This window comes from Xenopus tropicalis, chromosome 10 (genome assembly GCF_000004195.4).
Source record: "Xenopus tropicalis strain Nigerian chromosome 10, UCB_Xtro_10.0, whole genome shotgun sequence".
Taxonomy (NCBI): domain Eukaryota; kingdom Metazoa; phylum Chordata; class Amphibia; order Anura; family Pipidae; genus Xenopus; species Xenopus tropicalis.
Window position 1 is genome coordinate 45,786,827 of NC_030686.2, and position 17,086 is coordinate 45,803,912.

The 17,086-nt window shown below is 48.3% G+C and overlaps 1 long non-coding RNA gene across 1 annotated transcript in view; it reads right to left on the bottom strand.

Annotated features, from left to right (window-relative positions):
• LOC116408013 overlaps window positions 1-15,312 on the bottom strand; it is a 30,694-nt gene extending 15,382 nt beyond the window's left edge. Inside the window, exons 1-3 of the long non-coding RNA XR_004220671.1 lie at window positions 15,224-15,312; window positions 11,266-11,501; window positions 8,103-8,276 (exon numbers count right to left, since the gene is read on the bottom strand). This is a non-coding gene — a long non-coding RNA (uncharacterized LOC116408013). The remainder of the gene's footprint in view (window positions 1-8,102; window positions 8,277-11,265; window positions 11,502-15,223) is intronic.
• Between the last annotated feature and the right edge of the window lie 1,774 nt (window positions 15,313-17,086).

The window sequence follows — 17,086 nt, forward strand, 5'->3', positions numbered from 1 at the left end:
AGGTCGGGTTTGACCAATGACCTATAAAGCCAATACCCTTTCTATCCAGTGTTAACCTCCATGAAGATGAATCACTCTCCGCATTACACTTATTGCATTCTGACATCTCCATACCGCATCTGTGTGAGCAGCCACCTGGGAAATGAGTTAATTAGCTCCGAGCCCTATCAGAAACCGCCAATTGTTCTGGTCTGGCTTTATGCAAGAGATTGCCTCTAATCTGCCGGCAACGCTCCAGAGCATCTTAATAAAATGATGATAACTTTTCACCAGCTCACCCCGTCTAGCCTTGATATGAAATGTGGCCCTATATGTAGCACTATACCTGTCCCCCCGTAAATTTGCACCGTGGAGACATTAATCATTCAAAATGGCTGCTGTAAGGTGCCATAGACACTTTTTTGCCAGGGTCCATTTTGAATCAGAGTATGGACCTGTATGTGAGGATAATTTATTGTCTTTCCTGTACCAAAGATGCTTCAGTTCCCTTGGATTTAATAATGAATAAAGAGAGATTTTCCCATGATGCACGGCAGAATATGTTCATGCGGATGTATGGCCTCACTAAAAGAGGAGCACAAGTAGAAATTCCAGCGCAGCGGAGGCTGGAGCAGCATCCTGCCTGTTCCCATAGAAACAAGAGGTTGCGCCAACGCTGATGCGCAGAGGGAGGCACATCCTCCCAGAAGGATCTCCAAGGACACATGCCAATCTGAATCTCTCCCGTGCCTCCCGTCACATATCTGCATGTAGATGAGCAACTTTATTCTGCAGGGCTTGGAGCTTCCTCTGCATATTTATATGCCAGCGCCATGCCCTGTATATAGCAACCCAGGCTGCTAGTGTTATACCCTCCTCTGTATTCTCATACCCTGTCCTATACTGGCACCCTGCTCTGCATACTGATACCCCCTGCTCTGTACATGGCACCCTGCCCTGTACATGGCACCCTGCTCTGTATATGGCACCCTGCTCTGTACATGGCACCCTGCTCTGCATACTGATACCCCCTGCTCTGTATATGGCACCCTGCTCTGTATATGGCACCCTGCTCTGCATACTGATACCCCCTGCTCTGTACATGGCACCCTGCTCTGCATACTGATACCCCCTGCTCTGTATATGGCACCCTGCTCTGTACATGGCACCCTGCTCTGTACATGGCACCCTGCTCTGTACATGGCATTCTGCTCTCTATATGGCACCCTGCTCTCTATATGGCACCCTGCTCTCTATATGGCACCCTGCTTTGTAAATGGCCCCCTGCTCTGTACATGGCACCCTGCTCTGTACATGGCACCCTGAACTGTACATGGCATTCTGTTCTGTACATGGCACCCTGCTCTCTATATGGCACCCTGCTCTCTATATTGCACCCTGCTCTCTATATGGCACCCTGCTCTCTATATGACACCCTGCTCTGTATATGGCACCCTGCTCTGTATATGACACCCTGCTCTCTATATGGCACCCTGCTCTCTATATGGCACCCTGCTCTCTATATGACACCCTGCTCTGTATATGGCACCCTGCTCTGTATATGGCACCCTGCTCTGTATATGGCACCCTGCTCTGTACATGGCACCCTGCTCTGTACATGGCATTCTGCTCTCTATATGGCACCCTGCTCTCTATATGGCACCCTGCTCTGTACATGGCATTCTGCTCTCTATATGGCACCCTGCTCTCTATATGGCACCCTGCTCTGTATATGACACCCTGCTCTCTATATGGCACCCTGCTCTCTATATGGCACCCTGCTCTCTATATGACACCCTGCTCTGTATATGGCACCCTGCTCTGTATATGGCACCCTGCTCTGTACATGGCACCCTGCTCTGTATATGGCACCCTGCTCTGTACATAGTTACATAGTTACATAGGGTTGAAAAAAGACCATTGTCCATCAAGTTCAACCCATCCGTGTAAACCCAGCACACACAACCTATACTTACCAATCTATACACTCACATACATAAACTATATATACAACCACTAATACTAACTGTAGATATTAGTATCACAATAGCCTTGGGTATTCTGCTTGTTCAAGAACTCACCCAGGCCCCTCTTATAGGCATTAACAGAATCTGCCATTACCCCATCACTAGAAAGGGCATTCCATAACCTCACTGCCCTCCCCGTGAGGAACCCCCGACGCTGCTTCAAATGGAAGCTCCTTTCCTCTAATCTAAAGGGGGGGCCTCTGGTGCGTTGATTGTTTTTATGGGAAAAAAGAACATCCCCCAACTGCCTATAATCCCCTCTAAATGGCACCCTGCTCTGTATATGGCACCCTGCTCTGTATATGGCACCCTGCTCTGTATATGGCACCCTGCTCTGTACATGGCACCCTGCTCTGTACATGGCACCCTGCTCTGTACATGGCACCCTGCTCTGTACATGGCACCCTGCTCTGTACATGGCACCCTGCTCTGTACATGGCACCCTGCTCTCTATATGGCACCCTGCTCTCTATATGGCACCCTGCTCTCTATATGGCACCCTGCTCTGTATATGGCACCCTGCTCTGTATATGGCACCCTGCCCTGTATATGGCAACCTGCTCTGTATATGGCACCCTGCTCTGTATATGGCAACCTGCTCTGTATATGGCACCCTGCTCTGTACATGGCACCCTGCTCTGTACATGGCACCCTGCTCTGTACATGGCACCCTGCTCTGTACATGGCACCCTGCTCTGTACATGGCACCCTGCTCTGTACATGGCACCCTGCTCTGTACATGGCACCCTGCTCTGTACATGGCACCCTGCTCTGTACATGGCACCCTGCTCTGTACATGGCACCCTGCTCTGTACATGGCACCCTGCTCTGTATATGACACCCTGCTCTGTACATGGCACCCTGCTCTGTACATGGCACCCTGCTCTGTATATGGCACCCTGCTCTGTATATGGCACCCTGCTCTGTACATGGCACCCTGCTCTGTATATGGCACCCTGCTCTGTATATGGCACCCTGCTCTGTACATGGCACCCTGCTCTGTATATGACTGACTGATGAACACAAGGCAATCTCTTCCCATTCACGTTGTGCCCTGACAATGGGGAAATGCAAATTTGGGTTTGCCATTTAGTGAAGCCCGAGGCAATCCATTTCAGGAGCAGCAGCTAAAAGCAGAGCAATTTATGCACTATTAATGAGCCTCTAATTATCCACATATTAGCAGCCAGTAATTATTTATTAGCAAGTTATCATCTGCCTATCTGAACTCCTCCAGCCCTGTGTCTCCTGTCTCTCCATCACCCTGGCTGTCTCTCTTGTTTGTTTGTCTGTCTAATGTCTAAACATCTCACTGCCTGTCTGTTCTCTAATTATCCTGGATGTACAGAAACCATCTGTATATAGATGAGTTAGTGGGGCAAGTGGAGGAGAGGGGCTGTAAGGAGACCTGTGAGTGGGGCAAGTGGAGGAGAGAGGCTGTAAGGAGACCTGTGAGTGGGGCAAGTGGAGGAGAGAGGCTGTAAGGAGACCTGTGAGTGGGGCAAGTGGAGGAGAGAGGCTGTAAGGAGACCTGTGAGTGGGGCAAGTGGAGGAGAGGGGCTGTAAGGAAACCTGTGAGTGGGGCAAGTGGAGGAGAGAGGCTGTAAGGAGACCTGTGAGTGGGGCAAGTGGAGGAGAGAGGCTGTAAGGAGACCCATGAGTGGGGCAAGTGGAGAAGAGAGGCTGTAAGGAGACCTGTGAGTGGGGCAAGTGGAGGAGAGAGGCTGTAAGGAGACCTGTGAGTGGGGCAAGTGGAGGAGAGAGGGCTGTAAGGAAACCTGTGAGTGGGGCAAGTGGAGGAGAGAGGCTGTAAGGAAACCTGTGAGTGGGGCAAGTGGAGGAGAGAGGCTGTAAGGAGACCTGTGAGTGGGGCAAGTGGAGGAGAGGGGCTGTAAGGAGACCTGTGAGTGGGGCAAGTGGAGGAGAGGGGCTGTAAGGAAACCTGTGAGTGGGGCAAGTGGAGGAGAGAGGCTGTAAGGAGACCTGTGAGTGGGGCAAGTGGAGAAGAGAGGCTGTAAGGAAACCCGTGAGTGGGGCAAGTGGAGGAGAGAGGCTGTAAGGAAACCTGTGAGTGGGGCAAGTGGAGAAGAGAGGCTGTAAGGAATCCTGTGAGTGGGGCAAGTGGAGGAGAGGGGCTGTAAGGAAACCTGTGAGTGGGGCAAGTGGAGGAGAGGGGCTGTAAGGAAACCTGTGAGAGGGGCAAGTGGAGGAGAGGGGCTGTAAGGAAACCTGTGAGTGGGGCAAGTGGAGGAGAGAGGCTGTAAGGAAACCTGTGAGAGGGGCAAGTGGAGGAGAGGGGCTGTAAGGAAACCTGTGAGTGGGGCAAGTGGAGGAGAGGGGCTGTAAGTAGCTGTGAGTGGGGCAAGTGGAGGAGAGGGGCTGTAAGGAGCTGTGAGTGATAGCTGCCTATATTCTTTATATAACTGTATTCACATGGGTTGGTTTCAGTACAGCTGGGCAGGAATAGGGTGGATATAATAACTGCCCTACTCTAATGCTATGAAGCTGCCTCTCCTGCAGTTCTGTTCCCTACACTCAGAGAGAGACACCAGGAAAAGGGAATACCCAGTAATCATATTAAAGCCCTACTGTTGCCCCTGCATTATTTTTGTTTGTTCCCACCCCCCACTGTGTTGTTGGTTGGATAGCCCCCCCCCCACCTCCCTGGCACTGTAATTGGCCGCCGTGTGCCTACCCTGGGAGCAGGAAATGTCACTTATGTTCAATGCCCTCTGCAATGAGGAGACAAGCGCCAGGGAGACCAGGGATGCCCCACAGGAGGGATTTTGTCCTCAGATCCACTGGCTGGCTGGACTCAGGCTGCAACTCTGCAAATAACCCGTTCCCTATGCCATACACACAGAGCAATACCCATCGTTAGAGTCATGGGCTTGCACTGGCCAGTTTGGCTACCGGATCAGCCCATATCCACTAACTAGCCCAGCTTAGCAAATTGTTGGTTCGATCAAATGACAGAATTATTATTATTAGTTATATATAAATTATTATTATTAAATGCCCAAATTATTAGCCTACTGGTCATTTATAGCCCTTGGCCAGTGGCCCTCTTTGGGGCCCCAAAGAAAATAAAGGCCTATGTGTGCCCTGACCAATGCCAGACATGTGCACCCTATTCCTGCCTATGGCGAGCCCACCTCACCACTAGAATTGCCCACAAATGGCACCTTCATGTCTCTTGGGACCCCCCCACGCCACATGTCTGAATGTAGAACCCCCTTATCACCCCAGATGGTGTTCTGCATTGGGTGTGACTCTGAGGGCACAGGCAAGCCAGCCACTACAAGGATTAGAATTGGTGGATCAAGTACATTGTCCGTGACCAATGGCGGCCCCCCAACAACATGACAGTGGCAAGGCACCCCCAGATTCCAATAAGGTCAAGTCTGCTGACTTGCAATGCCTTCTGGGATGAATAAGGCCACCATTTCCACTCTGCTGCCACCAGAGGGGGATGCGTGAAAATCAGCACAAATGATCGGATGTCAAGGGGGCTTCTGAATAAGAAAGGGTTAATCCACAAGCATGTTCCCCCCTGAACAGAATAGGCAAGCAATAGAGTCAATCCTTCTAATGGCTGCTTTGTTTTATAAAAGCCAACCACCCCTGCTGGTCGTACATGCCCTGAATCAACAACCTTCTTCTGTACAGTATGTGTTCCTGTCAGCTATGGCATGCAAGCAGCCACACAGGGCTCGTTAATTAAGATAATTCTCCCTCATTTCATTGGCTCTGACAGATAAGTGGGTCTCCGGGCAGGAAGCAAGTTAATTAATATCTCAAATGCCTGTCTTGTTCTCTGTCTGACTGTCAGCGCCGCTGATTTACAAAGAAGGGTAATTGAATATATTATTTTGTGCTGCCCCCCCCCCCACCTCCCTTGGTGTCGTTTGCTGTTAAACACGGGTTTCCTGAAACAGGGTGCCCAGTGCCCCTCCAGGAGCCCACTAACCATAGGCACTGCTAATGTGCGTTCTGATTGGCTAGGGCCCCCGAGGGCTTTGCAGCAAAGCAGACAAGCAACTAAAAAAAGACTGTTGCCTCAGATACTGCCCTTCTGTCTGCACTGAAATCCCATTTCCCCCTCCATCCTGTTATGTTTACATTTGTCATAGGCAGTGCGTCCAATCAGAGAGAAACATGGGAAACCCCATTCATTTTAATTCCAGCATAATTATATTATTATACACCGGACTCAAACGTCATTTATTTTATTAGAAAGACTTCAGTGAATCAAATACACCTTCTCACTGACAAACACAGAATAAAGCTGAATCGTTGCTTCTATATAATCCTACATAATGATTCCTCCTGCCACCTAGTGGTTCCTAGCGGTAATACACATACACAACATTGTCACTAAAGTCACAGTTTCGCAAAAACAAGATACAAAGGTTAAATCTGATCATACAAAGAGATACAACATCTAATGCCATCTGACTGAAGCCAATTGAATGTACAGAGAAAAACTATCAATTAGGGGTATAGGATGATTGAGGGGCATTGGGGGTAAAAGAATAAATATATATGGAAGGAATGTTCTGGGCACACAATAAGCTGTACCCTTATACTGTACTGTCTAAGGGAAACACTATGGCACCCCCTACCCATATGTATAAATACAAATATACAGAGAAGGAATGTTCTGGGCACACAATAAGCTGTACCCCATACTGTACTGTCTAAGGGAAACACTATGGCACCCCCTACCCATATGTATAAATACAAATATACAGAGAAGGAATGTTCTGGGCACACAATAAGCTGTACCCCCATACTGTACTGTCTAAGGGAAACACTATGGCACCCCCTACCCATATGTATAAATACAAATATACAGAGAAGGAATGTTCTGGGCACACAATAAGCTGTACCCCCATACTGTACTGTCTAAGGGAAACACTATGGCACCCCCTACCCATATGTATAAATACAAATATACAGAGAAGGAATGTTCTGGGCACACAATAAGCTGTACCCCCATACTGTACTGTCTAAGGGAAACACTATGGCACCCCCTACCCATATGTATAAATACAAATATACAGAGAAGGAATGTTCTGGGCACACAATAAGCTGTACCCCCATACTGTACTGTCTAAGGGAAACACTATGGCACCCCCTACCCATATGTATAAATACAAATATACAGAGAAGGAATGTTCTGGGCACACAATAAGCTACACCCTCATAATGTACTCTCATTCCATAGCACTGAGGTATTTCACTGTAGGTATTTAAACCCCAGGCTTGAGTAGAGACTGAAACTATCAGAACAGAGCTGTGTGCCTTTGTCTCACCAACTCTGTAAACTGCCATCACAGACTTGAAGTCCCACTTGAATTAAAGTCTCCGTGCCCCACCCTCTGTAAGCTGCCCCATGCATGACATGAGTTAGTATCCCTGGCCCTGACCTTGTAAGCTGCCATACGATTGTTATAGCCCAACCCAATGCTAGTTAAATACCCCTTACCTGTCCCGCTGTAAGCTGCCATGAAAGCGCTCTAGTCCCACCCACTCCTTTAGTTACAGACAGGTTGAGGAACTTGGAATATTGGACAATTATTAGTTGAAAGAACTCTGACCTAAAACCAGGAAAGTCAAAAATACGATTTTTTTTTCATTAAATGTTATAAAAGAACAATTTAGTGTTTATTTCCCCTTTAAAAATAAACCTAATCTATTCCTAGAGATGCATGTCGGTGGGGTTAGGGACCCAGTAAAAGGAGAGGGTATGTGCGGGCAACTAAGGCGATATTAATGTTGCCCGCTAACAAAGGCAGCTCTGCCCCCCCCATCACTGATTTGCCTCCAGGAGGGGAAGGTGCCAAGTTTAATTAAACCTTTCCCTGCCAGACTGGCAAACGCCAACCTCAGCTCGTTAGAATCGCCTCCTATTAAATATGATAACCCCCCCACCAATCAAATGAAATGAGAGAGGAGCGAATGAAATACAGTTATAGTACGGCTTCCGATCCCCGGCAATAACCTGCCGCCGCCCGGCCCTCCCTTCCCTGCACTGTATCTCCATCCCAGCGGAACCCTGCAGCAAAAGGGGCGATTAGCATAATTACTCACAGTCATTAAGTATGGCTGCATTACATATGCAGATCAGGAGCGGGGGGTAGGCGCCAGCATCACAGCCTCGCGCAATCAGCTGCAGCCTTCGCCCAGTCGGGAGGAGATGGCATCTCGCGAGCTGGGTTGATGCAAACCAGAGATATTTCCGAGGCAAAACACACAGGGAGCGGCCTATCGGGGGAGTTAGAGAGAAGACAAAGAGAAGAGGGCATTAGAGGGCGGCACTGAGCCGGCAGGGCAAGGCAGGTGTGGATTGCAAGCTCTGCGGCACAGAACAGGCTTTCCACGAGTATGATTTTAAAGGCAAACTTGTGACATTAATAAATATTACAAATATTACTGTACAGCGCTGCGGAATATGTTGGTACTTTATAGATACATGTTGATATAAATAATATGATATATAATAATATATAACTGGAGGGGGGGTACAGGGCGCCCCCCACTTCACTATAAGGCACACAAAGGGAATATCAGCAGAGAAGAAGAGCGCAGGAATCTAGAAAGTCAGGGAGGGCTAATACCCATAGAAGGGGGTAGGGGTACCATGCGAGTCTGCTCATGACTGGGCACTGGGTAAGGGCAATTAGCCAAATACTAGCGGGGTTCATTTATAAATACAGGGGGCCCCTGGGCAGTAACCGATGGTAACCAATCAAATGATTGCTTTTAATGTTCAACCTGTACCTGGCTGAAAAAAGAAAGCTAATCCTTGATTGGTTGCTATTGGTTATTGTCGGGGTGCAAATCTGCCCAGTGTTTATAATCGAGCCAATAGAAGGGGGGCTCCCCATGCCAATGATACATATTTATTTCCCCTTTACATTAAAAGGTGGGGGTTTTTTGCAGTTCTCTATGCTGTGCAGCAACAAAGGGGTTAAATCTTGCGGAGTCATCTGCCCCCTGTCAAGGTACTTCTACCCCCCAACCCCCCAGCCACATGGGTTTCTGTGTAGGAGAGGGACGTCCCATTGTCTCCTCAGCCTGGCACGGTGCCCAGGCCCCACATCACAGCTTCCCTGGCATAAAGCAAAGTGACGGGCACTTCCTAATGTGCCTTTTGTTCTCACAATGGGATGTACGGCTGCTCTCAGCCCTCAACTACATCTCCCAGCAGCCCCAGCCAGACAAACACATAATAACCCCCCCAGGTGCTGCCCAAAACCCAAAGAATTCACCGGGGATCATGGTTTAAGGGAAGATTCCAGTAGAACGGTCTCATTGGGTGATTACAGGTCACATGTATTATCCCAAACTGATAGGGGGACAAAATAACCAAAAGGGGCAAATTAAAGCAAGACAACTCAAACAGAGAGAAGTGAGAGTACTAAGGGCAAGAGGGGAAAAAGAGGGGGGGGGGGGTACTTGTACATGATTATGCCCCGAGCCAGCATGCACCCCGTTTTAATTGGCCTATGTGCAAGAGTCTCTCATGTAATGGAGGGTCTAGTTATCTGTATAACAGAGCATTCTGTCACAGTGGCACAGATCCTATCTGATCCCCCCATTGTAAGCAGCAGTCCTGCCCTGCTTTATGGCTGAGATTCTAGCTATCTGTATAACAGAGCATTCTGTCACAGTGGCACAGATCCTATCTGATCCCCCCATTGTAAGCAGCAGTCCTGCCCTGCTTTATGGCTGAGATTCTAGCTATCTGTATAACAGAGCATTCTGTCACAGTGGCACAGATCCTATCTGATCCCCCCATTGTAAGCAGCAGTCCTGCCCTGCTTTATGGCAGAGATTCTAGCTATCGTATAACAGAGCATTCTGTCACAGTGGCACAGATCCTATCTGATCCCCCCATTGTAAGCAGCAGTCCTGCCCTGCTTTATGGCTGAGATTCTAGCTATCTGTATAACAGAGCATTCTGTCACAGGTGGCACAGATCCTATCTGATCCTCCCCATTGTAAGCAGCAGTCCTGCCTGCTTATGGCTGAGATTCTAAGCTATCTGTATAACAGAGCATTCTGTCACAGTGGCACAGATCCTATCTGATCCCCCCATTGTAAGCAGCAGTCCTGCCCTAGCTATCTGTATAACAGAGCAAGTGGCACAGATCCTATCTGATCCTTGTAAGCAGCAGTCCTGCCCTGCTTTATGGCTGAGATTCTAGCTATCTGTATAACAGAGCATTCTGTCTATCTGATCCCCCATTGTAAGCAGCAGATGGCTGAGATTCTAGCTATCTGTATAACAGAGCATTCTGTCACAGTGGCACAGATCCTATCTGATCCCCCATTGTAAGCAGCAGTCCTGCCCTGCTTTATGGCTGAGATTCTAGCTATCTGTATAACAGAGCATTCTGTCACAGTGGCACAGATCCTATCTGATCCCCCCATTGTAAGCAGCAGTCCTGCCCTGCTTTATGGCTGAGATTCTAGCTATCTGTATAACAGAGCATTCTGTCACAGTGGCACAGATCCTATCTGATCCCCCATTGTAAGCAGCAGTCCTGCCCTGCTTTATGGCTGAGATTCTAGCTATCTGTATAACAGAGCATTCTGTCACAGTGGCACAGATCCTATCTGATCCCCCCATTGTAAGCAGCAGTCCTGCCCTGCTTTATGGCTGAGATTCTAGCTATCTGTATAACAGAGCATTCTGTCACAGTGGCACAGATCCTATCTGATCCCCCCATTGTAAGCAGCAGTCCTGCCCTGCTTTATGGCTGAGATTCTAGCTATCTGTATAACAGAGCATTCTGTCACAGTGGCACAGATCCTATCTGATCCCCCCATTGTAAGCAGCAGTCCTGCCCTGCTTTATGGCTGAGATTCTAGCTATCTGTATAACAGAGCATTCTGTCACAGTGACACAGATCCTATCTGATCCCCCCATTGTAAGCAGCAGTTCTGCCCTGCTTTATGGCTGAGATTCTATTTATCTGTATAACAGCGTTTTGACCACATTTATTTTCAGCCTGGGCAAAGACATGGCCTATAAAGTTGGCCCCATTAACATCCCACTTGTTTGGTGAGGCTGTGTTGGTGAGAAAAGCAAATCCCCCCTCCTCCATTTCATATCAGTGGGAGTCGCACTGGGTTAATCAAGTGAATGCCCCCCCAATACATTTAGTTGTCAGAATAAATTAAAGCAGGGGGTAAAGAGACACAAAAACTGTGCCACGTGCTTAATTAAGGAAGAAATCCTGCTTACCCGTGCTAATTAATTAGCGTTTAATTGCCTGCCTCCGATAGGGCTGCGCTGGGGAGAAATCTCGCATTTAGCTTGTGCGTCGCCACCAACTCTGTTTTCTCCCGGTTTGGTTTCCCTTTAGTGGGTTTTCGGCAGCATGGCTGTGCACTCCCGGGGCCGGGTGGGTGTTCCAGGGGGTTGCGGGTGTGATGGCTCTATTGGAAGGTGCAGTGATTCTCTTCCGGTGCCAGATGGGGCTGCTGAGAGCGTCAGGAGTCGGGAGCGTGAAGTGCAGAATCGGGGTCAGGCGAGGGAGGGGAGACAGAGAGACACAATTAGATAAGGAACCATCCCTGGAAATATGGATTTCTCTGAAAGTTTGCTTTCTTTATACCCATGTATGACTCCATTACAACTCCCAGCAACCCTCCCAGCTCTAAGGGACCCCGCCAGGGTTAGGAGCCACAGAACTATACAAACAGGGTTGCCTAAAGTGAAGCCCAGGGGCACAGCACATAGTTACCCACCCTATGCACCCTGAGATGTAGTAGGATTACAACAATAGGTGGACATTGGACATACAGAGTAACATATAAAGCAACCAATAACTGATACATGCGGTGAAGAGAGCCCTGCCCAAAAGAGCTTACAATCTACAAGACAGGTAGATAGACAGACGGAGAGATAGACAGGTAGATGGAGAGATACACAGGTAGATAGACAGATGGAGAGACAGACAGGTAGATAGACAGGTAGATAGACAGGTAGATAGACAGATGGAGAGATAGATAGATGATAGATAGATAGATAGATAGATAGATAGATAGATAGATAGATGGAGAGATAGACAGGTAGATAGACAGACAGAGAGATAGACAGGTAGATAGATAGATGGATAGATGGATGGAGAGATAGACAGGTAGATAGATAGATAGATAGATAGATAGATAGATAGATAGATAGATAGATAGATAGATAGATAGAGAGATAGACAGGTAGATAGATAGATAGATAGATGGAGAGATAGACAGGTAGATAGATGGAGAGATAGACAGGTAAACAGATGGAGAGATAGACAGGTAGATAGACAGACGGAGAGACAGTAACGCAGGTAAACAGACACAGAGAGAGGGAGAGAGATAAAGATGGATAGATTGTTAGACAGGCAGAGATAGAATGCAGTAGATGATAGACAGACAGATCTATGAGAGAGAGAGAAGTACAGCCAGCCAGACAGATATGAATGTGACAGACAGATAGGGTTGCTGGATATATAATATTATAGGATATAGGGTGCATTCTATGCTGACAGCTCTCGGGCTACTGGAGTGGCCGTGGGTCTGTGAAATAACCCCCAGGAGCCCAGTGGGGCCGGGCACAGCGTGGCATGTATCTGGAGCCGGGCACAGCGTGGCATGTATCTGGAGCCGGGCACAGCGTGGCATGTATCTGGAGCCGGGCACAGCGTGGCATGTATCTGGAGCCGGGCACAGCGTGGCATGTATCTGGAGCCGGGCACAGCGTGGCATGGATGCCACATTATTGGACAGGTTTCTGTGTTCTGCAGTGACTGGCACAGCTACGAGGGACTAAGTAAGGGGCTCTGCAGACCTGCAAGGAAGCCAAGGGGTTAAACATCGTGCCCAGCACCCTGCAGGCCTTGCGGGCACATAGCTGGAATGAGCAGGGAGACGCGGTGCCACCGATATGCGCCAACATGTGCCTGAGCAGGCTGCTGGCGTGTGTGCTGCCATTGTCTGCGCTCAGCACAGTAACCATGTTGCAGGCTGGAATTGGTGCCCTCGGGGCGCTCTGCCATCTGGCACCCAGTGCCTGGGAGAACCCTGGGGGAACGTCACATAGCACAACAGGGATGGGTACCGGAGGAGCAGGAAGCCGCGTGGGGGGGATGGGGGCCGCCATTTTATACCACTGTAATCAGCTCTGCGTGATGAAGCTGTGCTATACTGGGTAAAATGGCTGCTGGCACCGGCACCGAGGGGCTATACCAACGCAAGGGGGGGTTACTGACAGGGGGGTTACTGACAGATCTGTACAATAGTGGCGATTAACCAGGCAACTCGTGGGGGTCCCCAGGAGCTGAGGATGCTGGGAGCTGAAGTACAAACCTGCTTTAGGAGCGCCACCTTTTGCCAGCCTTTATTTAATTATTATTATTATTTATATAGCGCCATCAATTTACGCAGCGCTTTGCAGAATAGAGGGGTACAAAAGACAGAACAGTTAACATATAAACAATTCACAAAAATGGTTTGCGGTTACATTGGATGAGGAGGGGAAGGGCCCTGCTCGCAAGAGCTTACATTCTAAGGTATTTAACCCCTTTAAGACAGAATTACAGCCTCACAGGAAGTCACAAGTGCACAGGAAACCCCTTCCCCTGGCCTGCGGCTGACTAGATACAGCACAGGATCAGATTGGGTGCCCCTGCCAGGCAGTGCTGCCCCCTGGCACAATTCTCGAGGTTTAAAGGAGAATTCCTGCCTGCCGCATATATTACTGCTGTCCCAGCATGCTCAGCGCCCCCCAGAGAGGGCTGTCTGGCTGAGGGTTAATTCTTTGGGCCTTGTTACAGCTTCAGTATGTGGGTTGGAGTTACATACAGTTCTATGGGGGGGGGGCTAAAGGTAAGGCAGAGGAGCCACCATGCCCTGCACCCTGGATACACTTGGTATTTATATCCACTTCCCCCCTGTGGCCCTTTAGTTGTTGTTCAACTGCAACTATTGCACAATGATTGTTATTAGTCAGTCAGTAAATATGGAGCGGTTCCAAAGGCAGGCGGTATGGGTCGGCCCTCAGTGATACCAGCCTGCCCCCAGCAGAATAAATGCCCCGTTCCAGTAAGGGCAGGTGCAAGCACTTTTCTGCCCCCGTGCACTGCCCCCTGCCACTTACACCAGGAAATGAGCTATTCCCACTGCCAGCCGTTCTATCACCTCCACGCCCCACAGCCCTAATAGCCCTGTGCCCCCTGAGCTGGAAGCCCGCCCATACTGGGGATACAGAGGCACCCATATGCCATACACATTCTAGCCACTCCTGGGACGACAGGGGCCACTTCATTATTTGGGAGGGAGAGAATTTATTCCAAAGGGCTGCAGGCCAGGGCCCTCAGAACCTCCACACAGATATCCATGAAGTGGAGCCCTATCTATCTGTCTCAATATCTCTCTATCTATCTATCTATCTATCTATCTAGCATCTATCAATAGCAAAATCTATCTATACATCTATTTAGCTATCTCAAAATCTATCTATCATCTATCTATATCAAAATAAATCTAGCTATCCCAATATCTATTTATCTGTCAATCAATCACCTACTGTATCTATCTAACTATCTATCTATCTAGCATATATCTATCTATCTAGCATCTATGTATCTATCTATCTAGCATCTGTCTATATCAAAATCAATCTCAATATCTATTTAGCTATCTCAAAATCTATCATCTATCTATATCAAAATAAATCTAGCTATCCCAATATATATTTATCTAGCAATCAATCATCTATCATCTATCATCTATATATATATCTATCTATCATCTATCCAGCATCTGTCTATATCAAAATCTATCTCAATATCTATCTATATATATCAAAATCTATCTAGCTATCCCAAAATCTATTTATCTATCAATCAGTCATCTATCTATCTATTATCTGTGTGGGTGAGGGAGTGCTGGCTATACCTAGAGAAAAGGAAATAGAGACTGCACTGAGAGAAGTTTTGGCCGGGGAGCTTACCCATTTATTCTGCCAGTGTGCCACACAGAATCAGCGTTTCGGGGATGGGTCCCAGCCGACAAGGAGTTAACCTGCGTGTTCCCCCAGGGGCAGAGGAGGGAATATTTAGAGAGAGGGGAGACTACACATAGAACGTTCCCCTTGGAGTAGGCATAATGATATCTGATTATAGAGCAGCTATCATTCTCTCAGCCCTAGCACGCACCTTAGGCTGGTGTCAGACGAGGCGTGGGGCGGAATTTTCTGCAAGCGTTTTCTCGCCTAAACTGCATCAGTCACCTAAAGGCAAATATACCTGAAATAATTCATATAAATGAGTTAAAGGAAACCACTGAGCACAGATACCTGGCACTCTCTCATCTTCTATCTGCTCTCCCCTTAGCACAGGGATCCCCAACATTTTATACCCGTGAGCCACATTCAAATGGAAAAAGTGTTGGGGAGCAACACAAGCATGAAATAGGTTCCTGGGGGTAGCAATAAGAGCAATCATTGGCTACTTAATAGCCCCTATGGGGACTGGCAGCCTACAGGAGGCGCTGTTTATATTATATTTGATTTTTATGCAGATAAAACTTGCCTTCTTACCAGAGATTCAAAAATAAGCACCCTGGGCCTGTTACCCCCTAAGCCTATCAGTGCTATACAATAGAGTATAGTTGGGGGGTATATTCCCTGCCCTGGGCCTGTTACCCCCTAACCCTATCATTGTTATACAATAGAGAGTATAGTTGGGGGGTATATTCCCTGCCCTGGGCCTGTTACCCCCTAAGCCTATCACTGCTATACATTAGAGTATAGTTGGGGGGTATATTCCCTGCCCTGGGCCTGTTGCCCCATAACCCAATCATTGTTATATAGGGCAGAGTATAGTTGGGGGGTACATTCCCTGCCCTGGGCCTGTTGCCCCCTAACCCTATCATTGTTATACAATAGAGAGTATAGTTGGGGGTATATTCCCTGCCCTGGGCCTGTTGCCCCATAACCCTATCACTGTTATACAGGGCAGAATATAGTTGGGGGGGTATATTCCCTGCCCTGGGCCTGTTGCCCCATAACCCTATCACTGTTATACAGTACAGAGTATAGTTGGGGGTACATTCCCTGCCCTGGGCCTGTTGCCCCATAACCCTATCATTGTTATACAATAGAGAGTATAGTTGGGGGGTATATTCCCTGCCCTGGGCCTGTTGCCCCATAACCCTATCATTGTTATACAATAGAGAGTATAGTTGGGGGGTATATTCCCTGCCCTGGGCCTATTGCCCCCTAACCCTATCAGTGTTATACAGTACAGAGTATAGTTGGGGGGTATATTCCCTGCCCTGGGCCTGTTGCCCCATAACCCTATCAGTGTTATACAGTACAGAGTATAGTTGGGGGGTATATTCCCTGCCCTGGGCCTGTTGCCCCATAACCCTATCAGTGTTATACAGTACAGAGTATAGTTGGGGGTATATTCCCTGCCCTGGGCCTGTTGCCCCATAACCCTATCAGTGTTATACAGTACAGAGTATAGTTGGGGGTACATTCCCTGCCCTGGGCCTGTTGCCCCATAACCCTATCAGTGCTATACAGTACAGAGTATAGTTGGGGGTATATTCCCTGCCCTGGGCCTGTTGCCCCATAACCCTATCAGTGTTATACAGTACAGAGTATAGTTGGGGGTATATTCCCTGCCCTGGGCCTGTTGCCCCATAACCCTATCACTGTTATACAGTACAGAGTATAGTTGGGGGTACATTCCCTGCCCTGGGCCTGTTGCCCCATAACCCTATCAGTGTTATACAGTACAGAGTATAGTTGGGGGGTATATTCCCTGCCCTGGGCCTATTGCCCCATAACCCTATCAGTGTTATACAGTACAGAGTATAGTTGGGGGTATATTCCCTGCCCTGGGCCTGTTGCCCCATAACCCTATCAGTGTTATACAGTACAGAGTATAGTTGGGGGGTATATTCCCTGCTCTGGGCCTGTTGCCCCATAACCCTATCACTGTTATACAGTACAGAGTATAGTTGGGGGGTATATTCCCTGCCCTGGGCCTGTTACCCCCTAACCCTATCAG